The sequence below is a fragment of the Marmota monax genome, unplaced genomic scaffold (genome assembly GCF_021218885.2).
Source record: "Marmota monax isolate L192 unplaced genomic scaffold, Marmota_monax_Labrador192_F-V1.1 WCK01_AAM20220418_F8-fsc00034, whole genome shotgun sequence".
Taxonomy (NCBI): Eukaryota; Metazoa; Chordata; class Mammalia; order Rodentia; family Sciuridae; genus Marmota; species Marmota monax.
The window spans coordinates 10457583-10483878 of NW_026693934.1; positions in this window are offsets into that span (position 1 = coordinate 10457583).

A 26296-nucleotide genomic window follows, 5' to 3' on the forward strand; every position below is an offset into this window, starting at 1 on the left:
GGTTGGAGCAACCCAGGCCTGCGGGTTAACCCTCTCTTGCCCAGTGGCACAGCAAACAGCATTATTAGAATAAGGTACTTGCCAGGACTCAGGGAGGGCTGAACGCTTGGCCTCCAGGGAAGAACAGGGTCAGGGAACTTCCTCACTCTCTCAAGGAGCCAGCCTCCCAGCATCTCCATGTGTCTGCCAGCCCCAGAGCTCTTCAAATCCCCTATTTAGGGATTCTGTGGAGACTCCATTGCATTAGAGCAATGACTGAATCAATGGCCACCGGTGATTAATTTGGTCTCCAGCCCCTGTCCTCCTACCAGGGCCAAAACTAAAAAATACTGACCCTCTAGTCACACAGCTAGTCCCTCTGGCAGTCTGCCCTCATCCTCCAAAAGTGACCTCACTGATATAAGCTCAGGTGTGGGTGAAAAGAAAACGGAGACAGAGAATGAACTGGGCCAGGGATCCGTAGGGAGGGCTGACTGGCCGAGAGGGGGTACCTCTGAAAGCAGGCAGGTATGAGAAGAGACAGTGATGGGAAGAGATACTGGGGAACAGCCACCCAGCTGCGCAGGACCTGGGCTCCGTGGGGAAGGGCCAGGCACGTGGAGATGCCTGGGTGTCCTTGAGCTAAGACCCAAGACAGCCAAGGAGATCTGGGAGAGGGAGATCTCACCCAGAGGAAGTGGGGCTGGAAATCCTCCTGATAAGATGGCAGAGATTTAAGCCCTTGTTTGGAAAAATAAAGGGGTGACCTATTTGCACGGAGTGGAGAAGCAGGTATGGAGCTCGCTCCTCCAGGCTTGTCACAGAAGTCACCTGCTTGGGACTTGTCCTGTCCTCCACTTTCAGAATCCAGTCTCAAGATTCACCCTGGGGGCTGGGGATGTGGCTCAAGAGGTAGCGTACTCGCCTGGCATGCGTGCAGCCCAGGTTCGATCCTCAGCACCACATACAAACAAAGATGTTGTGTCCACCGAAAAACTGAAAAATAAATATTGAAAAATTCTCATTCTCTCTCTCTCTTTAAAAAAAAAAAAAAGACTCACCCTGGTACCTCTCCAAGGGAGTTGCCAAGATTGGACTTGGGTTGAAGGTTGTCAAACATGCAAAAAAAAAAAAAAAAAAAAAACCAAAGGACAGAATCTCTCAGAGTGAACTTCACAGGCTTAGAAAGCAGGAAAGCCTGTTGTTGGAGGTAGGCTGGCTCTGACCCAGTCACAGAGTCCCAGATAGTACACCCAGAGTTCTTTCCAACATCATGGGCCCCCAACAGGCTTCTCTGGCACCTTTCCCGACCCCCTCCAGCAGGGACATGGGGGTCTCCCAAAAGCCAGCCCATGGATCCACATTGCCATCTTTTTTACCCTCCCCCCAAGCTGGGCATCTAAACCTCCTGGGTTGCTGTTTATCCATCAGTAAAATGGATAGAATAATATCCGTCTCACCAGGGTGTTATTTAGACTTATTTATTAATGCTGGCAATATACTCAGAGCCCTCAAGATTACAGCAATAGATCACCAGGAAATATTATAGCATCCCGTTGCCATAGAGACGGCTCCGTTCTCTGAGCTCCTCCCTGGAGCCTGGCGACAGCATCAGGCTCCGGGGGTCGGGGGAACCAAGCTGCACCAATCGAGGCATTAACACTAACAACAGTGATAATTAAATTACACAGAGAGGAAGCCCATGAAATATGTATGGGAAAGAAATGGGTTTGATTCATTTAGGCAAATGGGCATGTTTTCCCATTAGAAAGGGCTCCCCAGAGCCGATGGCTGGCTGAATGTGGTACTAATTTCTTTAGACAAGGCAGGGGGTGGAGGGTTCTGGTAGGAGCCTAAGTCAGGGGCGAGCGTAGGTAGAGATCCCTATACGATCGCCCTAAAACACAGCCACCACTCTAGAGGTCACCTACAGAAGGACACTACATCTGACTCTCGTCTACACGGACCGGCAGCTTCCTAACTTTCTCAATGTGACACCGAGGGCGACCCAAGATTGCCTTATGATTCAAAGAGACAGAATGAGACAGTCTCCCCCGGCAGTGACCCTGGAGGGAAATAGGGTTCCCCCACGTCTTTATGCTGAAGGAATGCCAGGCTTTAGAACTGAGTCAGGTCAGTTCTCTGTATGTCGTTGGCCACCCAATTCCACATCCTGTGGGGACAAGACATGGCCATGTGAACTGGCCCATGATACAGAAGCAACAAAGTCTCACCCCCCAACTCGACTCATCAACTTCTTCCTCCTCACCGTTCCAGGCCAGTGAGTCCAGGCCACCTTACAGGCAGCCGTGTCCACCCTGAGTGGCCCTACCTCCTCACCAGCCCTGGGGACGGGGATTCAGTTCCCCTCCTCCTTTGTGCTCCCTTCCTGCCCAGGAGCAAGGTGAATCTCAGCTATAACTTTCTGACCCCAGAAACCCCTGTTTAGAGCAGTTGGTCTCCTCAACCAGGAGTCTGGGAAGAGTTTGACCCGGAGGTCTGTATCCCCAAAAGACAGGGCTAGAAGCCCCAGTTTTGAGACAGACACCCAGCAGGGAAGTGCAGATAATCCTAACAAGACAACCCCCATACCTGCACTCTGCAGATGGCCTTCCCCAAGGCGACTCAGTTCAGGACCTGAAAGTCAGGTGCAGGGGACACGTGTCAAGTCCTAAAGTGTCCTCTCCCCAGTAGCAGCAATGCTGGCTGTGGGCGCTTGCTGCTCCTCAGCTGGCTCACCTGGGAGGAAAGCCGAATATGCCCCAGGCTGCAACCCTCTCTTGACTGTGTCTCAGAGTCTCCACTATCTGAAGGGATCTCAGGAAAGGCTGGTCCAGGACCCATCATTATTCCTCAGTATGAATGTAAATCCCCACGGTGAGAACAAGAAGAGAGCATTTGGTGAGATGTGTGCAGAGTGGACTCTCACTTACCCTGTAGGAGACCCTTCAGGACGTGGTGTTACCCTGCCCATATTACAGATGAAGAAACCAAGGCTCACAGCTGTGTCCCTCCCCATGGCCAAAGAGAGAAGGGCTCATGCCCCGCAGCAGCTCCGTCTCCCAGGGAGACTAGTGCTCTCAGCCATGGCGATCATCATGGAGAGACACGCTTTGCCCAATGCTTCTGGATCTTGAATGTTCCCCAAAGACCCACGGATCAAAGGCTAGGTCCCCATCCTATGGCACTATTATGAAATGGTAGCGAGAAAGAGCCTAGGGGGAGAAAGTTAGATCATTGGGATCATTCCCTGGAAAAAGATATTGGGACCCCAGCCACTTTCTCTCTTTTTACTTCCTGGCCACCATGATATGAGCAGCTTACTCCTCTACCATGATGTTCTACCTGCCATGATGTTCTGCCTTGATACGGACCAAAACCACAGGGCCAACCAATTACGGAGTAGAACTGTGAAGTAAACTAAGTAGTTTATCTCAGGTATTTTGTTATAGTAGTGGAAATTTGACTAATATGGTGCCCTTGGGTGAATTTCAAGCATGTGCTTATGCATACTGGGTGTGGGGCAGGGCTGCTCCACCCAGGCCGCCACCCCCCCACACACACCTCCCTCTTCTAGTCAAAAGTTGCATGTCTCCTTTCTCAGGGCCCAGTTATGTCCACCTAGGAGACTTGGGAGCAGCATCAGGCCCACACAACCCTCAGCGAAATGAGGCCAAATCATGTCAGCCTGAGATCATCTTAGGTTACTTCAGGTCTTTCTGAAAAGGACGGAAAGAGCCATTTCTACCTGTGTGTGCCTATAATGGCCAGGGAAAATAGCTCCTGGAGTCCTGGAGGGCAATGTGCCCAAATCTCAAATCTGGGAAGGAATCCAGTTCTCGCTGATATGCACAGCCCTGGATCTATGAAGATCTATCCACATGATCAGAGAAGGGTCAGGGAGGAGCCCTCTCCATAGAGTCACCTGGCTACCCCAGGCACCCATCAGAGGTCCCCAGGGGGCGTTCTCTGCATGAGAAGTTGCTGTCTGGGCCTGGCTCTGGAGTCCTCTAAACTTCTCATAGTAAGGGCTGTGATCCTCCAGAAGACACATCAGGGTCCCACTAGGTGTCTCCATGGGCAGGGAAAGGGCCTCCCACCCATCGCCTACAGTTAGATCATTGGGTCATTCCTTGGAAAAAGATATTAGGACCCCAGCCACTTCTCTTTCTCTCTTTTTACTTCCTGGCCACCATGATATGAGCAGCTTACTCCTCTATACGCTACCAGCCATGATGTTCTGCCTTGATATAGACCAAAACCACAGGGCCAACCAATTAGGGACTAGAACTATAAAGTAAACTAGACCTTTTCTCCTTTTAAGTAGTTTGTCTCAGGTATTTTGTTATAGTAATGGAAATTTGACCAATACAGTGCCCTTGGGTGAATTTCAAGCACGAGCTCAAGGCACTATTATGAAATGGTAGGGAGGAAGGGCCTAGGGGGAGAAAGAACAACTCTGTGGAGTCCTAAGCCCAGCCTCTCCCTTCCTACTCAGAAGGACTCACAGAGCCCTCCACTAAGAGTCTGGCCATCCTTCCTATGGCTATGGGGATAACAGGCAGGACGGCTGCAGTTCAGCTGTTAATCTAGCCACCCGACAACATCCCTCCATATCCTGCTGCACACCGGGTACCGTTCCAGACAGGGAGAAGACTCTGGAACCAAACCAGTGGAAACCCCAGCCCTCCCAGAGTTCTCCTTCTCTCCCAGCAGGTGTCTATGTGTGCCTTGGTGAAGCAGGCTGGAAAAACCTGAAGGCCATGTCGAGGAGGTGACACCCGGGGCCAAGGCCCTAGGCACAACCTGCCCAACGTGTCCAGGTCAGTGGGGGATCCCTTGGTGGAGCCCTCAGTGCCCAGGTGGGAGCCTAGTACTACCAGGCACCTCTTGGTCACCCTATCCCTGGAGTCTGCAAAACCTGACAAGAGTTGGCCCCGTTTTGCTGATGAGAAAACTGAGACTCAGAGACCTTAGATGGTTTTCCAAAGGTCACGTACTCAGTGTGTGATCTGATTCCAGGTCTGCCTGGTTCCAAAGCCTGTGTCTGTCCATGTGAACAGCACCTTCGTGCTGCGAGACCACATGCTGTTGTTAGGTCTGACATGTTCCCCGAAGGCCAAGGTGTCGGAGGCTTGGACCCCAGCCCATGGCACTCTTGGGAGGTGGGACCTACTGGAGGGAAGTTAGGTCATTGGAGGTGTGCCTTTGAAGGGGACATGGGGACCCAGTCTCCACCCACCTCGCTCCCTTTGCTTTCTGTCCACTATGGGGTGAACCCCCTCATTCACCACAGGCCCTGCCACGATGCACTCTGCCACCACGGCCCAGCAACCATGAGCCAAAGTAAACCCTTCTTCCTTATAAGTTGTTTATCACCAGTATTTGTCACCGTGACAGAGAGCTGACAGCTCCTCACTACAGACTCACCCAGCAAGCCTTGGCATCGGTGTCCCTCCCGAGGAATGAATGTGATAGCGCACGCCTGTAATCCCAGCAACTCAGGAGGCTGAGGCAGGAAGATGGCAAGTTCAAAGCCAGCCTCAGCAATTTAGCAAAGCCCTGAGCAACTTAGCAAGACCCTGTCTCAAAATAAAACAATAAAAAAGGCTGGGGACGTGGCTCGGTGTTAAAGTACCTCTGGGTTCAATGCCAGGTACCAAAAAACAAAAAAAAAAAAGTAATCCCAATTAGTGTCTCTTTGCCCAGTTTTGCCCACCTCCAGGCCAGTGCCAGCATCTTGATTGACAAGCAGGGGCTACACCCACCTCCATTCTGTCTCCAGAGGTGCTCTGGTCCATACCTAGTTTGGCCTTCCCTGCAGGTGGCAGCAGAAAGACATTGGTTCTCCCAGGTCTGCCCCAGTCCATCTCTCCAGCCTCCTCACACCCTGCCCTCACCCTGTGGGTGAAGGCACATCAGGGTCCCACTAGGTGTCAACAAGGATCTACTTGCCCAGGTGCTGGGTATGGTGTCCATGTGCCTAAAAGGTTCTTCATGGCCACTCCTGCTTCTGAGATTCAGCTCAAATGCTGCCTCCCCGGGGCCTCCTTCATCCCAGGCTGTGACAGTCCTCCTAGAGTAATCCCTTCAACATTCTGCCCACCACGGGGTGGCCTTTGTTATAGCCACAAGTCTCCATGCAGACTTTTTGTCCCAAAAACAACCCCCAGCTGGTACATCCTACTACCCTCTGTCTCCAGAAGGCCACCAGCAAGCCTCCAAGAAAGTGTCTGGGGACAGAACCAAGCCCTGTTTGCACATCCAGCAAAGTGTTTGCTTTTTCCGAGAGTGCTGCGAATCCATTTCCCTGACAGTGATGGGAATGGGTATTGTCAGTGGTGGGGAGAGCACATTATGAATGATTCCACTTGAGTCCATTTTTAAAAGGAGGAAATCAATATGCTCTTCCCGGCATCGTCTGCTCCCCTCACCTGACCTCTCAGCTCAGGCCCCAGCTGCTTCGGCAGTTACCCTCTCTCCTCTCTCCTCCTTCCTTCCCAGAAGGGGCTGGACCTTTCTCAGAACCACTGCCAAAGCCTCGGGGAAATGGAGCTTCTCTTCCAGGGAAAGTGCTGGTTGCAGGTCTCAGAACCCATGCTGGTCTTGGGGTAGAAGAATCGAATCCCCCGGGAGGCCCTGTGCTGGAGGAACCTTCAAGGACTCTGTAAATACACTCAGTGCCTGCTGAGTGCCGGGCACCGGCCCATGTTAAAACATGTTGTTTGCAAACCTTCCAGGGCCACCAGGACATCACTCCCGGATCTGCCCTAGATCTTCACCTGAGAGGTGAGGAAACGGAGCATCGGGAGCAAAACAACGCCCAGGGACACTCTGTTCACAGGTGGCAAAATCTGGGTGATCAGTGTGGGTGTCTGTTTCGGTTCTCTGGGCCAGTGTGGGTCTCAGAGCTGCACCTGATGTGTGTAAAGCCCAGCACTGTCACTCACTGGCTATGTGACCCTAGAGAAGTGATTAATATTTGCAAACCTCTGTGCCTGGTACCTCCCCAACCCCTCTGCCCATACTAAAGATTGAATCCAGGGCGCTCTACCACTGAGCTACATCCCTGGCCCTTTTAAAGTTTTGTTTTGAAAATTTGAGACAGGGTCTCACTAAGTGGTCCATGCTGGCCTCAAACTTTAGATCCTCCTGCTTCTGACTCCCAAACAGCTGGGATTACATCTGTGCATCACCACACCCAACACAGGCCTTTAAAACAGGATTGGCCCAACTTCCTGGGTGCAGCAATATAAGACTGGGGGAAGGGCCTGTGGCTAGCACCCCGCCATAAATGATGCAGCCCATCACAGTTCCTGTCCCCTCCTCCACCTGGTCTCCACCAACCTCAGGCCTGCACATGTTCTCAGAGCAGACAAAGGTGTCCAAAGGTGTCGTTGGCTTCACCACACCCCTTCCGGGATGCCCATGACTTCAATGACAGCAGCAGGATACGTCCTGTTGGCCTCAGGCTCATGTGAAAAGTAAGTGTTCAGCCAAGTGTGGTGGCACACACCCATAATCCCAGCCACTGGGGAGGCTGAGGCAGGAGGATTTCAAGTTCAAGGCTAGCCTCTGCAATGTAGGAAGACCCTGTCTCAAAATAAAACTTTTTAAAAGTACTGGTGTGTAATTCAGTGGTAGAGCACCTGTGGGTTAAAAAAAAAAAAATGTGTTCAATTAGAATTATCTTTACTTGATTAACTTCCTCACCCTAAATTTAGGCCATTCATCTTTCTCTTCTGCTTTGGAAGCATCTGCATCACTATGATTCTACCAAAAAAAAAAAAAAAGAAAGCAAAGACCACACGCAGAGACCTGAATCTCCGATGTTTGTGTGACCTGAGACTCTGTCTTTTCCTCTTGGGGCCTCAATTTGCCCTTCTGTGAAATGTAAGAGTCGAGCTCTATGAATCTCTAGGGCCCCTTCCGTTGAGATCAGCTCTCCTTTCTGGGCAAGCTAGAGTTTCTGAGGACCCTGAATTCATCAGGATTTGCATGCCTGCCTGCACCCGCTGACAACCACGGCACCCCAAATTGTAGACCACAGATGCACAGAGCTCACACGGAGAATCACACAGCAAGGTTGGGGCTCCACTCACCCTCAGGCCAGGCTGGAGTCTGGGAATCATGCTGATCACAGAGAAAGGAAGAAAGAACTCTGGAGAGCCTCATTAAACGCTCAGCCTGGAAGTCACCCCCAACTCCTCACTCCCCCTAACAGTTAAGCCCAGCCAGGCACATTCCTGTAATACCAGTGACTCAGGAGGTTGAGGCAAGAGGATCACAAGTTTGAGGCCAGCCTCAGCAACTTAGCTAGAACCTATCTCAAAATTCAAAAAAATAAAATAAAAAGGGCTGGGGATGTTGCTCTGTAGTTAGAACACCCCTGGGTTCAAATCCCAGTACCTCTCCCGGGCGTGCACGCGTGCACACACACACACACACACACACAAATTATTTAAGCCAAAACTAATTTCAAGATTTTTCCACCTAACCACAAAGAAACCAGGACATGCCACCTTCCACGTGCCCATAAAGTGGAAAACTAGCAACAACAGCACACGGTCCACCGAACGCCACCCACCTCCACCCAAACCAGTCACTCCTGAGTTTCCCACGGCAGGGGACACCTGGTGAAGATAATGAAGGAAGCACACAGACGCTGCAGGGCCCTTGCCCTGGCTCTCAGCCCTCACAGAGAGGAAGAAGAAACCTAGACATCTCATTGGGATCTCTGAGGGCTGGAGGGCCCAGGGAAGGGGCTGTGCGGACTGAGAGCTGCCTGGGGACTGGTTGGGTAGAAAATCTAGATTTTTCATGATTCCCATGAGTGCCCTGCATCAGAGCATCCTCACAGGGCACTGTGCACAGGGCAGCTTCATGGTGTTACCCAGCACTTGGGAGGCCCAGGATTCCCAGAAATGCACTAGTGCGGGGGTGGGGGGAAGGACAGTGCAATAGAAGTGGTGGGTGGGGCAAGAGGGAATGAAAACTCTGTCACTGCTGGTCCTGTGGCTTCATTCTCCTCTGCTAGGACCTAAGGCACCAGTGCTCCTGGGGGCAGCCCAAGGGGCCTCTTCCTGGGAAGCCCGGGGATTGACGGGTGCAGGAGAGAAGGCTCTGCGTAGTTTCAATGACTACCTCTGCATTATTCCACCACGCCAGCCTCAGTAATAAACAAATGTCGGCCCAGTGCTGTCAGACACCATCTGTTTGGTCTCTCTTGTCTCATTTAATGAGCTAGGGTTGGATCGGAACACCACCAGTCCCTAGACAAGGGGTTGGGACCCAACGCTGCCATTCTGGCCCTCCACCACCCTGGGTCTCCATAGACTCTCTGGCACCAGGCCTTGGGCACAGCTGTGAATGGAACCCACACTAAGCGCTGCATCATCAGGCCGGCAGGACACAGCGTCACCAGACAGTAGAGGGTCTCAGGTGGGGGTCTTTGGCATCCACACTTACTACTCCAATTGTTCGGGTCCATGGAAGTCCTGACTTGCCCCTTGCTGAGTGCCTAGAGACCCACAGCTCCCCGCACACACTTCCTCAGAAGCCAGGCAGGGTGCTTGGGAAGGTCTGCCAGTGTCTCCACTCGCCTGCCTGCAGCCACATTAAATGTCCCTCCCCACTCCCAGGCCGTGGGTGTGCTCCACATCTAAGTCCTTCTGAGCTTCCTCCTCTGTACCCCCCATCATCCTGCCCACATGCCCCAAAGGCAAAATTCCTATCTTTCACAAAGCACAATTGCAAGGATGAGGTCTGCTTTTGTCATTTACTTTTTGAACAGTCCTCCCTTGGTGTCCACAGGGGAGGATTGTGCAAAAAGGAGGCCACAAATACCAAATCTTTGATGCTCAGTTCCTGTCTATAAAATGATGTCTTATTTGCATATTTAAAAAAGCATATCCTCCTATATGATTTAAATCTTTAGATGACTTACAGCACCTGATACAATGTAAATACTATGTCAATAGTTACACAGTGCTATTTAGGGTCTAATGAGGGGTGGATTCTGTACATGTTCAGCAGAGTCTTGATGTTTTTTTTCTAAATGTTTTCTTTCTGAAGTTGGTTGATCCCGGAATGTGGAATCCACAGATGTGGAGGGCCAACTATTCTTAAGGTTATGTCGCAAGGATTTTATCCTGTTAATTCACATGTTTGGCAAACCTTTTAATGGCTCCGTCACATCCCCAGGGAAAGGACTGATGTCTCCCCTTTTGACCCGTGAGTCCGGCACAGGCTGAGCCTGGGCATGCTCGGGGAGGTTTGTGGAAAGGGATGAATGAATTCATTGACACCCACCTCATACCAACACGATAACAGCATTCCATTTGCTCTATTTTTTCACTAACTTTTGTCTGTAATAGGGAATTTATAAAATTAGAAAAAGAACTTAAGAAAAGAAGAAAAACAAAATCCCCGTTCCCATATTGATACATTTCCTTCCAGCCTTTTCTTCTAGGCATAACTTGTTTGTTTACAAAGCAAAATTGCAAGGATATGATTTGATACAATATGACTTCTTAGCCTACTTTTTGTATTTGAGGTTCCCTGGCAAGTATCTTCTCATGTTAATTCATATGTTTATCAAACCTTAATGTCTGCCACGGTTTTAGACAGTCGTTCCCCTTACGTGAACATTAAGTAATTTCCAGTGTGGGGGCTGCATTATTAAAGCCAAGACCTCTCTGGACAGGAATTACTTTTGCATATCCAAATAGGCTGGGGCAGGTTTGCAGACTTGGCCTTCTTGCACAAGGTCCCTACGCACCGTGGCCTCTAGAGGAGACCCAGGAATTGCTTCCTTCAGGCTCTTCCTTGCTTCCTGGAGGAAATTGCCCCAGTAGGTCCTGGCCCTGCTCTCATGCCCCTTGGGCTCCCTCACACCTGCTGTGTGAGACCTGAGTGAGCACTGATTGTTCTGCCCAGGCAGTTCGCAGATGCCCCCAAGCAGGGCTCACCAGCAGTACCAAGTTACAGGGAAGGCCCCTCCAGACTGTTACCTAGCACACCAGAGTAAACAAGAGGAGCAAAGAAAGTCCAGGATAATCAGAGAGAGAGAGAGAGAGAGAGAGAGAGAGAGAGAGAGAGCGCTACAGAGGTCAAGGAGAGCACAGGGAGGGGAATGAGGAGAACCAGGTCCTGGCTGATGGGGCCCCTCTCTGTGATGGCTGACCTGACCTCTTCACAGGACTGGGAACACTCCCCAAGGCATCAGAGACATCCACAGATGGCTCCCTAGGACCTTCCAGGCCTCTGACCAGGATGGATCAATAACTGCTCTTTGGTCCTCGAGCCATCTTGTCTGCTCTGAATAGAGGCAAGAGCAGCTGCTTCAAGTGACATCAGCATATGGCTCAGAATAAGGTTACTCTCTAGGCCCCAAGAGTTGGGGTTCCCATGTCAGGTCTGTCTCCACCTCTGCTTCTCTCTGACAGCTCCCTGCAGCCATGGAGTGGCCCCTTGACCATTTTCCCAGAAGCACTTGGGATGACCTCCCAGTTCCCTGTCTCCACTTCTGGAACCTAAGTGGCCCAGCCTGGAGCAGCCCTGACCCTAGCAACAGAGGGCAGTGAACACTTCGGGAAGGACACATGTGAGCATCAGAACCATGACATGGGTCCCAGGCGGAAGCCACAGGGCTCAAGGGTCAGCACCAAGGGCTGGATGTACACAAAACTGCCCTTCAAGGTAGTGCCAAGATGTGCCAAAGAGTGGACAGGGAGGGGTAGATGCAGGACCCAGAAGCCCCCAAGGCCCTGTAACACTGCGCCTCAGAGGTCTCAGCCACCCAGGGCATCTCCAGCGAGGGCCTGAGCTCAAGCAACTGACAGACGTCCCCCGGGATCCCCGGGTACCGAGGATGGAAGGCTGGGGCCCAGGAGAGGAGGCTGCAAGAGCAGGAGAGCAAAGCAGGAAAGCCAGGGGTCCTCAGGCTGCTGGGAGGTCTGCAATCACCCAGGGCCTGTCTCAGTTACAGAGATCCACCAGACGAAGGCCACCGCTTTCTCATGCACTGCCTGAAGAGGAAGTATAAAGCCAGGCCATCTGAGCTCACCAGGGGCCACCCCCTAAAGTCCACTCTAGCCCAGCCCTCCCTGGAAATGAGCTGGGCCTGTCATTAGTCTTCTCCAACACCCCATCTTCCTGCCTGGCCCCGGCCAAGGTCATTCCCTAGAAATCATTCTGCTGCCCAGTAAACTCTCAGAAACTGCTTCCTCGAAGCCCGTGGGTGGCAATCATGGACAAATACCAAGGCTGATGCCGAGTGGCAGCCTGGGGCAGCCTGGCCCCTGCCTCAGCAGCCCTCTTTGCCCTCAGCAGCCCTCTTCCCGGCACCCCCAGGATGTCATGCCCTTAGTGGGTGGTGCTCTGCATATTCTCGCTCTCTACCCCCTTTGTCATTTGTTCACTGCTGCTGATCTCTGGAGTTCTGCTAGAAGCCCGCTCCATGAGCTTGCTCCACTGGCGACCTCAGCCCTGTCCTCATCTTGGCTTGTGGCTCTCCAGACTAGGACAGCTGTGACCCAGGAGTTCAGTCGTCATGGATGAGAAATAGGTCCCACTGGACACATGGTCAGGGGAGCTGCCCCAGTAGCTGGTGGAGCTTGGATGGAGAACAGGAGGGGGGATTTCTCCTCCATCACACAGAGAACTGGGGGGGACCAAGGAGCTGATTGGAACTCCAATTCATTGTGAGACCCCCTTCCTCATATGAATGAGGCCACAAAGAGCAGAAATACCATAAGGAAGAAAAGAGTCATTGGATGGAGTGGAGTGTGGCCATTGTGGGGAAGGAGCAGGGTCTAGACTGGCAGTGGTGTTAGTATCCATAGTGCCAAATGAGTTGGTTCCATCTGAGGGCTGTGAGGAAAGGATCTGTCCCAGGCTTATAGAGGGACAGATAAGATCTGTCCCTTATGGATCTCTTTGGCTTAGAGATGGCCAGCTTCTCCCCGTCTTCATGTCATCTTCCCCGTGTGTCTGTGACTTCATTGTCTCTTCCTAAGAGACTCCAGTCATATAGGATTAGGGTCCCCCGCAATGAGCTCATTTATACTTGATTACTTCCGTACAGACCTTGTGTCTAAATGAAGTCATATTCTGAGAGCACGGGGGTTAGGACTTCAGCGTAGGAGTATGGGTGGGACACAGCCCAGCCCACAGCACCATGCATGGGCTGGACTTGTGTCACCTCGTTAACATCCAGGCAGAGCTCAGCCTGGGTTGGCAGGAAATATGCTGGCGGCTTCTGTGCATCCACACAGGCCACTGGCCACCAGGGTAGTCACCGGCTGCTCCTTGTAGCCACCCAGGAGCCAACAACGGGGATAAGGAGGCTCTGCGCCCAGCCAGAGCTCCAGGGAGCTGTCGTCAATCACCAGACAGTGACTGCCTGCTTTGGGCTCTAAAATAACACATTGATTTTTGAGCCAAGGCTAACTTTAGTTACCAGTGATGCTGCTAACAGAGGAAGAATAAGTCATCATCATTAGAACTGGATCCAAATGAATGAGCTAGCCCTGTGTCTTGCTGGGATTCAGACTGCTATTTTTTTTTTTTTTTTTTTTGGTCACAGTTTGCTGACATAGTTCTTTCTAATTTGAAGCAGCCTGAGAGAAACCTTTTACCAAATGTGACACATTATCATTCGGAAAATATTAAAGGAATTGATTGTTCTGCTTATCTATGTCTGATTTACAAACCATCCCAAGATCCAGTGGCTTTGAACACCACCATTTGACTCTCCCTCACTGTCTGAGGGTCAGAATTGGAGCAGGACTCAGCTGGTGATTCTTCTGCTCCATGTGAGGTCGACTGGGGACACTCCGTGGGAGCTCAGCTGGTGGCACAGCTGCCTGGGGGATCCACAAAGTCCCTACTGTCGTGTCTGGAACATTGGAGGAACGGTGGGGTCCCCGTCCCGCTCCTAGTGGCCTCTTTATGGCTGCTCCAGCTGGGCAGGGAGGAGACTAACAAGGTAGCTCAGGGGCCCAGGGTCAAGACCAGCCCACAGCACCATGCATGGCTGGACTTGTGTCACCTCACCAACATCCAGACAGAGCTCAGCCCCGTCCTTCACCTCTCCTCCCAGAGAGGCTGAGACCCCAGCCCCTTCCTGTCTCCGTCCCCTTCATTAGGGGACACATTTTAGAGAGGAGTAAAGGAAGTCACCACCCAGTAATTCTTGTGTTCTCGTCACGTCCTGCCCTTGGCCGCAAAGAGGCTCAGCTTGCAAGGCAGCTCCAGGCTCTGACAGCAGGTGGGACGTAACACCCACAGGGGTACACATGCACATATGCTGTCCCTCACACACACCCGCATGCTCACATATACACATGCTCTCTCACACACTCACACCTACACATTCGCACTCAGATGCACACACAGAATCCTACACACACACACCCCTACACAATCTCACTCATAGGCACAGATGGAATCCCTCTCACAGTCAAACTCATACCGATCACTCACACCTACACACATTCACACACTCACACACATACACACAATATGATAGTGCAAGGAAAGACTATGACACCCACTGGACGGCCTTGGAGAAGGTACAAAGTGAGCAACAGTTCACTTACGAACTGTTAAGTGGAAACCTACTATGGGCCGAAACTGTGCGTGATGCTGAGAGGAGACAGAGCCCCTGGGAGGCAGGTGTGGCTGATAGGGATTTGGTGCCTAATCCACACACGGAAAGAATCCTCCACATTGAGGCACAAACTGATTCGGCAGGACACCCAACTTGTAGAGGGGTCCTGTTTAGCCATATGGTGGGATGTGTTTACTTGTTAAGTAGTTATCAACATTTAAAACACAGGAAAACCCACACAAAATGTAGGTTTCTGACTTCTCTTGAGAAAGTGGAAGGCCCACGAATTTATATGAGGCTGGCCTCAATGCTGGGCCTGCCCTCAGGTGCCCCACAGACAGCCCCAGTCCTCGGAGCCCCAAATGCCATGTCATAAAGTGTCAGCTCTCAGGACCCTCCACCAACGCAGCAGGAGACAATCCTGCTGGGGAGTCAGAGGCTCAGAAGGAAGAAGGCCTGTCCCAGCCCACAGGCTGGGCAGTCCAGGCCACTAGGTTCAGACCTCCTCAGACAGCGACACAGAGACACTCACCCAGAACGACTGCCTGTCCTTCACCTCTCCTCCTTAGAGACTCCTGGGGATGTTCCACTGAGTCCCGGGACTTGACCAAGGGGGCTCACAACAGACTCTCATTTCAAGAACTGAACAGCCTGAGGTAGAGGTTCCATCTCCAGAAAGGTGACAGTCTCCAGTGCCCAACTAGTCCCCAGAGTGCCAGTTGGCTGACATCTCCTCGGTGTCCCAAGGACTCCAGCTTGCCCCACCTCCTAGGGTCCACACCCCTAGGACCTCCCATGCTGGCCTCTCCACAGCCCTCTCAGGCAGGACCACCTGTTGACACAGCCCTCGCCTGTCGCCGGAGCTCAGTCCAGCCAAGAAAACCCATCTCCACGTCCTAGTCAAGTGAAGAAATTTCCAAACCACCATCCAGAACCAGTGGCATCAGGCAATGACGCCTACCCTTGGCGTCATCGTGAGAATGGGATGAGATAGCAGAGGCCACAATCTGACACCTAGTAGGTGCTTAGGAGATGACAGCTGCTGGCATTATTGTCATCAAAGAAAATCTCACATCCTCTCTACTAAATTTGGCCGACACTGTATGGTGGAAGGGATTCGTTAGTTCTGCCATATGTCCTAATTGGAAACATTGCCTGGGACACTGGCACTTGCCAGAAGAAAAAAGAGAGAAAGCCAAGCAAAAATAAAAAAGAAGAAGAAGAAAGAAAGAAAAGAAAGGTTTTTCTTGACTTGCTACAGATTGGAACTGTTACCAGGCAAATGTCTTCCCTCTGGCTCTGGGATTGCTCTCAGAAGACTGCCTGGGCTATTCTTCATCTCAGCAATCATCTCACAATGAGGGACCATGGGGATTGCAAGACCAAGCAAAAATGATGCACTAGCAGCAATATTTCATACACAGAAATACTGTATGTGTATACCGTAACACACAGGTAATTCATTAAGCAAGCGGTTGGGAAGCACTACCTTGCGTGTAGAGGTGGTAGGTGAGAACTAAGGCAGACAGGGGTGATGAAGTTCCAAGTGGAGGTGAGGGGCTGATGGATACCAGGTCCACCTGGCCAGCTACCAGGATGCTCTAGAAATGGGATTCTTCAGCCAAAAATACATGGGAGGCACCAGTACCCAGGGCAGTGCTACCTCTTGCTGACCTCTGGCTGCTGCCTTCCCCTGTCATCAGAGCTATCCTGTTGACATCCCTGGGGAGCTCAAAGCACCTACATATATGTTCACATGAAGGAAAAGCAAAGGGCTAACACCTCACAAGACAGACTTTTACCCAGTGGCACAGAGGAACAAGTGGGCAAATGTTCCATCCTTCTCCATTCAGGACAGCTCTGATGCCCAGGGTGGAGTTTCTCAGGGACTCTGAACCCAATCAAGGAAGCAGTTGCATGTAGGAGTTGAAGCTCATGAGGCCCTCATGAGGTCCCCCTTTCTGCTCTGCTTCATGCCCTGCCCCTCACTTCTACTCCCTGGACTTGCACACCTAAAGAGAGCATCCTTAGACAGAGATACAGCCCAGAATCATCCACTAGAGAAGCACATAGGAGGTGTGACTCTCAGAACATCATCAGTGGGGTGGGGGTGTCTTCAAGGTCACCTTGTTTAATCTCAAACTTCTCCTTCCAGTTTACAGATAAGAAATGAGGCTAAGAGGAGAAAAAATACATCTTTTCCTACCCCATTGCTAGGTTCATGATTGAGAAACCTGTAACAAAAGACAGACAAATAAGAGAAACACATGCAAGGTTTGCGTACACAGAAGACTTCATAAGGAAATGAAGACTCAAAGGAACAGGGGAGCCTGTGAACTTTTATGCTAGGTTTGATGAAAAAAAAGTGAAGCCATGGAAAAGTATGATTGAAATGGGCAAAGGAACTGAAAAGACACTTCAGAGAAGAAGTATGAATGGTCAACAAATGTATGAAAAAAGGTTCAACATCTCTAGCAATTAGAGAAATGCAAATTAAAAGTACACTGAAATTTCATCTCACTACACTGAAATTTCATCTCACTCCAGTCAGAATAGCAGTTATCAAGAATACAAGGAACAATAAATGTTGGCAAGGATGTTGGGGAAAAGGCACACTCATACATTGCTGGTGGAACTGCAAATTGGTGCAACCAATTTGGAAAGCAGTATGGATATTTCTCAGAAAACTTGGAATAGAAGCACCATTTGACCCAGTTATCCCACTCCTTGGCATATACCCAAAAGACTTAAAATTAGCATATTATAGTGATGCAGTCACATCAATGTTTATAGCTGCTCAATTCACAATAGCTAAGCTGGAACCAACCTAGGTGCCTTTCAATAGATGAATAGATAAAGAAAATGTGGCACATGTACACAGTGGAATATTACTCAGCCACAAAGAAGAATGAAATTATGGCATTTGCCAATAAATGGATGGAATTCGAGGCTATCATGCTAAGTGAAATAATTCAATATCAAAAAACTAAAGGTCGAACGTTCTCTCCTATATGCTGATTCACAATAGGCAGGAGAGAGGGAGGAGTTGAGGTTCACCATGATTAGACAGGATGTGATGGGGGGAAGGGATGGAGGAAGGGAATAGGAAAGGCAGTGGAATAAATCAGACATAACTTTCCTATGTTTATATATAAATACACAACCAGTGGAACTTCACATCACACACAACCACAAGAATAGGAAGTTTTACTCCATGTATGTATATGTCAAAATACACTCTACTGTCATGTATAATTAAAAAATTATTTTAAAAAGTCTGATTGGACTAAGGGGGCATAATGTATGGCAATAAATGGGTGTGAACTTCCTTCATTCAGATCTCTTCTCTGTGTCCCTGTGTCTTCAGAAATGTGAACTTCCTTTTCTCCATGTGTAGGGAGAGTAACTCTTAAATGAGGGTCGTATCACCTGCTTCCGATACACCATGCAAACATGAATTTTTAAAAAGAGGAGTGACTGTATTTGTAACAGATAAAGTAGACTTCAAGAAATCTTTGTCCCTAGAGACAAAGAGGGACATTATGTAATGACAAAAGGATCAAACCACCAGGAAGACACACTGACCACACAACAGAATCTCAAAGTACACGATGCAAAAACATTGATTGAGATAAAAGGAAAAGTGGAAAAAGCTACAGTTATAGTTGGGAGTTTCAATAACCTCCTTGCACCAAATGGTAAAAATGTTAGACAGAAAATCAAATAGTGTATATAAGAATTGTGGACAACTGGGGGCTGGGATTGTAGCTCAGTGGTAGAGTGTTTGCCTAGCATATGTGAGGCACTGGGTTCAATCCTCAGCACCACATATAAATAAGCAAAGTAAAGGTCCATTGACAATTAAAAAAAAAAAAAGATGTGTTGTGTTTTTTTTTTAAAGAATTGTGGACAACACAATCGACCAACAAGATCTAGCAGACAAATGTAGAATACTTTACCCCAAAATAGCAGAATACATATATTTTAAGCAGCCATGGACTATTTACCAAAACAGACAATATCCCAGATCATACAACATTCTCAACAAATTTAAAAGAATTTAAATCATATAGTATTCTTTGACTCTAATGGAATCAAACTAGAAAAATAATAAGAAAATCTTCATACGTGTGTAAATTATACAACATAATTTTAAACAACCCATGGGTAAAGAGGAAGTCTCAAAGCAATTCTTAAAATATGAGAGCAAAATAAAAATACATTTATTTGATACAGCTAAAGCAGTGCCATAAGAGAGATTTATAGCCCAATTTATATCTGTATTTATTATTTCTAATTATCATTAGAAATTGATAACCTAATTAACAAACTCAAATAAACAGCCTCAGTTCCTCCTTCAAGATTTAGAAAAATAAGAAATTTAAATTTAAGTCAAAAACAAGGAAGGAAGTAAAGAACAGAAATCAATGAAATTGAAAATAAGAAAACCCTAAAGAAAAACAAAAAAATTTTGATACTTACAAAAATTCAATGAAATTAATAAACTTCTAGCAAGACTAACAAAAACAAAAAGAGAGAAGACACAAATCATTACTACCACTACAGATCCTATTGCCATGGTAATATCATAAAAGAATACTATGAACTTTATACTCACAAATTTGATAACTTAGAAGACAATAGACCTATTCACTGAAAACCATGAAATTCCAACATTTTCCAAGATTAAATAAACATAATCTTAAAACTCCCAAAAGAGAAATATCCAGGATCAGATGGTTTTACTGGAAAATACTATCAAACATTTAAAGAAGAATTAGCGTCAGTGCTTTATGATTTCTTCTAGAAAGAGAAGATAATACTTCCCAACTCATTTCATAAGGACAGTACTATCCTAATATCAAAGTCAATGAAAACTGTAGACCAGTATCCTTTATAAAATTAAATTTAAAAACAAAAGAAAAGAAAACTGGAAAGAAATCCATCAAAGTCTGAAAAGTACTATACGCCATGACCAAGTAGAACTTATTCCAGGGATGCAAGACTTTTTCAGTAATTGAAAACTTATCTACACAATCCACCATATTCACAAACTAAAGAAGAACAATTATATGATCCTAACAATTAATACAGAAAAAATATTTGGCAAAATTCAATACTCACTTATATTTTCTTTTACATTTTTTAGAAAATTAGAAATAGAGGAAAATTGCCTCAACTTGTTAAACAACATCTACTGAAAAACAATACCTAAATTATGCTTGATGGTGAAAACCAGAATGTTCTCTCCCTAAGATTAGGTATAATGCAAGGATGTGCATTGTCATCACTCCTATTCATTGTAGTACTACAATTTTTAGCCACTACAATATGACAAGAAAAAGAAATTAAAAATGTAGAGATAGAGAAAGGAAGGAAGGAAGGAATAAATTTTAAAAACTATATTTTCAGATGATGTATCTACAGAGAAGATCTCAAACACACACACACACACACACACACACACACACACACACACACACCTTGTAGCAAGTGAGTTCTACAAGATCACAGGACACAAGATCAATACACAAAAATCAATCCCATTTCTAAGTATTAGCAATGAAGCCCAGAAACCAAAATTTAAAACACAATTCCAGGTCCAATTGCTCCAAAGAAAACAAAACACTTAGATATCCAATTAACAAATCTGTATCCTGAAAATTACAAAGTGCTGATGAAAGAAATAAAAAAGACGTAAATAAATAGAGAGACATTCCATGTCCATGGATTGGGAGACAGCAATTCTCCCTCAGATCAATGAACTTATGTAAAGCAATTTTTATCAAAATCCCAATAAGGTTTTATATAGAAATATATGAATATTCCAAAAATTATACAGAAATACAGAGTAAATAAAATAGTAGTCAATATCAAGATAAGAAAATATAAAGTTAGAGTAATTGATATTAAGGCTACAGTAATAAAGACACTGTGGCATAGAGAGAGGGATAGACACATGAATCAATGAAACAGATTGGAGAACCCAGAAACAGACTCACACAGGTATATCCAAATGGTTTCTGATAAAAGTACAAAACCAATTTATGAGAAGACAGTCTTTCTTTTAAAAAAAAATTTAAAAACTCAAAGAATAGATCATACACTTAAATGAAAAGCATAATACAACACAACTTTTAAAAAAAAAAAAAAAAAACAGGACTAGGCAATGAGTTCTTAGACTTGTCATCAAAATAATCATCCATGAAAGGAAAATTGACACCTCAGACCTCATCAAACTCAAATGTTTCATTTTATGAAAACACACATTTAAAAACATGAAGACAGGCTGCAGGCTGGGAGAAATCTTTGCAAACTATATATCTGAAGAAGGACTAGAATATAGACTACATAAAAATGATCATGACTTAACATTTTAAAAACTCCAGTCATAAAATGAGCGAAACACATAAAATATCTCACTAAACAGAATCTAAAGATGGCTAATTAATAGCTAAAAAGGGAGTCAAACCACTAGCCATTAGCAAAATGCAAATTAAAGCCACAATGAAATTATCATTATATACCTATCTGAATGACTACAACAGCAAAAGCTTGGGAGGATGTGGAGAAACCAGATCCCTTGCACTCTTGGGAACGTTAAATGGTATAGCTGCTCTGAAAAATAGTTTGGCAGTTTCTTTTTTAAAAGCTAAGCATGTAACTACCATATGACCATGGGAATTAATCCTAGAGAAATGAAAACTTATGTTCACACAGAAAAACATATACACAAAATGTTCACAGCAACCACATTATATAAATGCACCAAAGATGGCCAGTGTGTATTGGACCCAATGCTGTTTACTTCTCTGCAGGCTGAGACCCATTAACTCCAAAGCCTGCTAGGGCCAAACTAAAATCTTAACACATCCTATTATTTGAAAAAATAGACCACACAAATGGCAAAATTTTAACCATTCAGAGGCTTTCTTTTCTGCATACCTGCATAAAACCTCACCCAACATCTGTTACATACTGATAAGAAAAAGCCCCAAACTACTGTTGCTCCTCAGAGCTCTTGGATCACAGACTCTTCTTCATGCCACTGAACATCACCTAGACATATAAGTCCCCTCAGCACTAAGTCTCTCAGGAGGTCTTTGAACTCTTCCTGGAATCCAGAAGAGTGACCCCATCCTGTTGCCTCTGGACAAATATCTGCCAAGAAAGCCTTCCTCGACAAGCAGCCCCATCACAGTATCTCCCAGCAAAGCTTGGTCTATTCCAAACTCTTGAACCCCTCGAGCACACATGCACACACACACACACACACACACACACACAAGAATGCAAGTAAAACTGGGAATCTGAACAAGATCAGTGGATTGGATCAATGTCAAGATGCAGTGTGTAGTGGTGCTTGTCTCTAATCCCAATGATCCAGAAAACTGAGGCAGGAAGATCAAAGTTCCAGTCCAGCCTTGGCAACTTAGTGAGACTCTGTCTCAAAATAGAAAATAGAAAGAGCTGGGGATGTAGCTCCATGGTAGAGCACCTGTGGGCTCGATATTTAGAACTGAAAGAAGGAGGGAAAAAAAAAAAACAGATGCAATACGATGTATCTGATACTAAATAAAGTATCTGATACTATAAAATTCAATTCAGAGAATCAAAGGTGGTAGCCATGGGCCATAAAGCTTTGCAAAACGTTCCTGTGAATGGGTCAGGGTGGGGACCACGTGAGGGCTACGAGGGGTTGTTGCACTTTCTTGCAACATTAGGTGAATATATAATCATCCCAAGAGAAAAAAAATCTAACTGAAAATACTTCTGGCTATTTGGGGTCTCTGACAGCCTCAACTCCCACCCGACCAGTGAAAGGATGAACACACTTTTCCTCTGCTGGTGAGACTGTCTCAGAGCCTCCATAGAGCAGTTCCAAGGGACTGCAGGGCAAAGAAACACACAACACACACAACCCCTACAGTTCTGCACGATTGTGAACACATGGCACCACACACGCGGACACACACATACACACCTTGACAGGTCCTGCACAGAAGCCCTCTGCCCTCTCCTCCTGCTAAGAGAACTGAGAGCTCAGATCTGTGTTTTGCTCCTGAGTGGTCACTCAGCCCCAACAGCCTCATCTGTAAAACGGGGAAATAGTTGTACCCCACAGGCTTCTTCGTGTGAGGACTTGAAAGAGTGTTTTTGAACTAGGCATCTCACATTTCAGGGCTTAGCAATTTGGAATCAATAAATAATTATTATTATAGAGATAAGCTCCAAAGCAGAGACCATCAGGGACCAAGGTGGAGAGGTGGTCAGTGTCCCTGGCCCTGCAGTTCTGACCTTTGGAGGGTGATCCTTCCCCTCCCGTGTGTCTGAGAGAAACTAGTAGGTGCCAGGCTGGTCCTTGATGACCTCCTTCCTGGGCCCCTTCTGTGTACCGGAGCATGCTCACACATGAGAGTGCACATACTCAGCCCAGGATGAATTCAAACCTGGAATCTGTTAAACAAATTCTGCTTTTATTTGTCAAACCTCTTATCAGCCATTCACAGGGGTGCACACCTATAGTCCCAGTGACTTGGGAGGTTGAGGTGGAAGGATCCCTTGAGCTTAGGAATTCAAGACCAGCCTGGGCAACATAGTGAGACCTCATCTAAAAAAAAAAAAAAAAAAAAAAAGAAGAACAAAAAAAGAAAATCATTTGTCAAAATCCCTGTCCTATCTTCTATAGTCAGTGGAATTCCCAGAGCCATTGGGGAAGAGGAGGGATAACAGCTGCAGAGGGTTTGGGCTGGAATGGGGTCAGGGCTGTGTAGGGTCAGTGTGGCTCATTGGATGGTCCTATCTCTGCCCTCCCTGGGGCAGGTCCCCCCAGACCAGCACACTATGACACCATGGAACATTCTACTGGGACTATGGGGATCCATCACCAAAAGAAGCAGGTGCCAAGAAACTAGTTTGGTGGGTGAGAGTGGGAACAAAAGACACCAAGAAGAAATTCTAGGAGGGAATCTTCCAGGATTCCCCAAGCATTGAACGCAGCACCTCAACAAAAGGAACATCTGCAGAAAATCTACGGCAGAAAAAAATTATATCTGGGCTGGGGTTGTGGCTCAGCAGTAGAGCACTCACCTTGCACGTGTGAGGCCCTGGGTTGGATCCTCAGCACCATATAAAAATAAATAAATAAAACGAAGGTATTGTGTCCAACTACAACTAAAAAATAGATATATTTTTTTAAATTACATCTGCACAGTTGCACCCATGAACTTTTAAAGAATCTTCCTCCCTCCCGAGTCATTGCCAGTCTCTGTGCTCAGCACAAGGAAGATGGGCAGAGTCCCCAGGGCCTGGAGGGAAGCCCACCAAAGACATCCTGAATATCAGGACCAGAGAAAAATACCCAGCAGCCAAAGCAGCCCCTGGCAATATTGCCCTCCAGCACTGGCCTGGGGTTTGCATCAAACGCACAGAGGCCCTTTCTGTTCACCTCACCCCCTCCCACCACTCCAGGGCTCTGGCCTCCTTCAGAGCAGATATTGTAAGAACTGGTACCAAGATAGAGTGAGTCTCAGAGAAACAAATCCTGCCTGATCCCACTTAAATAAAGGATCTGATACTATAAAATCCAATTCAGAGAATCAAAGGTGGTAGCCATGGGCCAGAAAGGGGGAGCGATGGGGAGTAACTAATCAATGAACACGGTTTTAGTCCAGTAAGTTGAGCAAATTCTACAGATCTGTACATCATTGCACCCAAAGTCAACAAGAATGCATCGTACACTTAGAAAGTCGTGAACAGGGCCGGTCTCATGTTCAATCTTCTTACCACAACAAAATTTAGAAATAAATGAATTTAAAAATAAAAGTGAGGGCTGGGGTTGTGGCTCAGTGGTAAAGCACTTGCCTGGCATGTGTGAGGCACTGGGTTCAATGCTCAGCACCGCAAATAAAATAAAGGTCCATTGACAACTAAAAAACTTTCAAAAACAAAAAATAAATAAAAATGAAAAAGAAAAATAAGAACAGAGGGGCTGGCCAGTCTTGAACTGCTGCCCACGAAGCACCCAGCACACTTCCCAGAGACTGGAGGCAGCACCAGATCTAAGCTCAGAGAGTCACCCTCATCTATATGCTAATTATCCCATGCAAGAATTACAGGGTTAATTAAGCATCACGGCCCTCCCTCCATTTTATCTGCCCTGGACACAGAGGCGAGAGACGGAAATCACAACCTCTGATCAAATTAGCTGTCCACGGGCCGCTCCAGGCCTCTCCTCTCCATGAGGCTTCATAAACCAGCTCCCTGAGTTAATCATGTTTATTTCACAAGGCACCAGGGATTTAGAAAGTGATTAGGAATCAAACCCAGGAGGAACCAGCCCCTGACCCTTCTGCTATCAACTTTCTTCATGCAAAGGGTGTGTTTTCTCACTGATAGGCAGCAAATGCACACCAGGCCTCTTCCTCCTGCCTAAAGTGGGATTATCAGTTAGTGGGTAAATGGCTGTCAAGTTGGCAGGTTCTGGAGGTGTTGGGGGCAGGGGTCTCTCTTGCTTTCCTGGGCATGCCCACCACCCACCACCCTGATGCTTCATATTCTTCCAGGAACAATGGCTTCTTTTCTGTTTCTCCCCAGCTGCGTGGGCCCAGGTAAATGATTAAATCATCTGAGCCTCCTGTTCCTTATTTATTAAATGGGGGATTGGTATCCACCCAGTGGTATTAAGACTGAGATATGCTAAGGTAGAGTGAGTGGCCCTTGGTAGCAGGCATCAGTACTGTCTGTTCTCTACGTTCCTTTCCTCCTGTCCACATGTACCCCAGACTCCAGTCCTTATTACTCTGCCCCTCACAGTCCTGCTCTAAGCTACACCCAGCCTCACCCCCCAAAGCCTTCTGACAACTCGGCACGGTTGCTAGGTCACATATCCCTGCTTCTCTAATGAACAACACCTGGCACACAGGAGGCAGCCCTAAATACGTGTTCAACAAAAGAACTGAAAGGGCTCAGTAAGTAGATGACCAGAGAAACACCAGCCTCCCATATGGTGTCTGTAACAGACATAACTAATCAATCCTCATGGTCTTCCCTGGCAGGGCAGGCTAACCTTCCGGGCTTCAACAGAACACCACAGGTGGACACTACCCTGCAATCACAGAGCAAAGTCTCTGACACTCTTCCCACATAGCAGACTGAGTCCATCCATGTAAGCCTCAGGCCCCTGGATAGACTGCAACTGAGAAAGGCCCAGGCCCAGCCCTTTCCTCACAGGGACCTGGTTTGGGTATGTGGCAGGCAAAATTCTCTCAGAGCCCCTGAGCTTCCCACTGCTCAGATCTGAGTCCTGCACCCGCCTAGGACAAGGCATATGGTGGATTTTATCCCTGGGATGCGGTTCTGTCAAGTGACCCAGCTGACTTCAAGATTGGGAGATTGTCAGGTGGCCCAGTCTAATCACATGTACCCTCATCCCTAAATTTCCTCCATCTCAGCAGAAAAGCAAGTCAGAGCTTCAAAACCAGAGAAGGACTCACAACTTTTGCTGGCTTGAAGTCCTCCGAGGGGACCACATAGTCAAGAATTCAGGTGGGAACTGAGTTTTGCCAACAGTCATGAGCGAAGAAGAGTGGTTCCTCAAGCTTCCAGAAGATTCCGCCCTTGGGATTCCCTCAGAGAAACCTCAGCCACACTATGCCGGGCTTCCGATCTGTAGAACTAGGAACTGATCAATAGGTGTTGTTT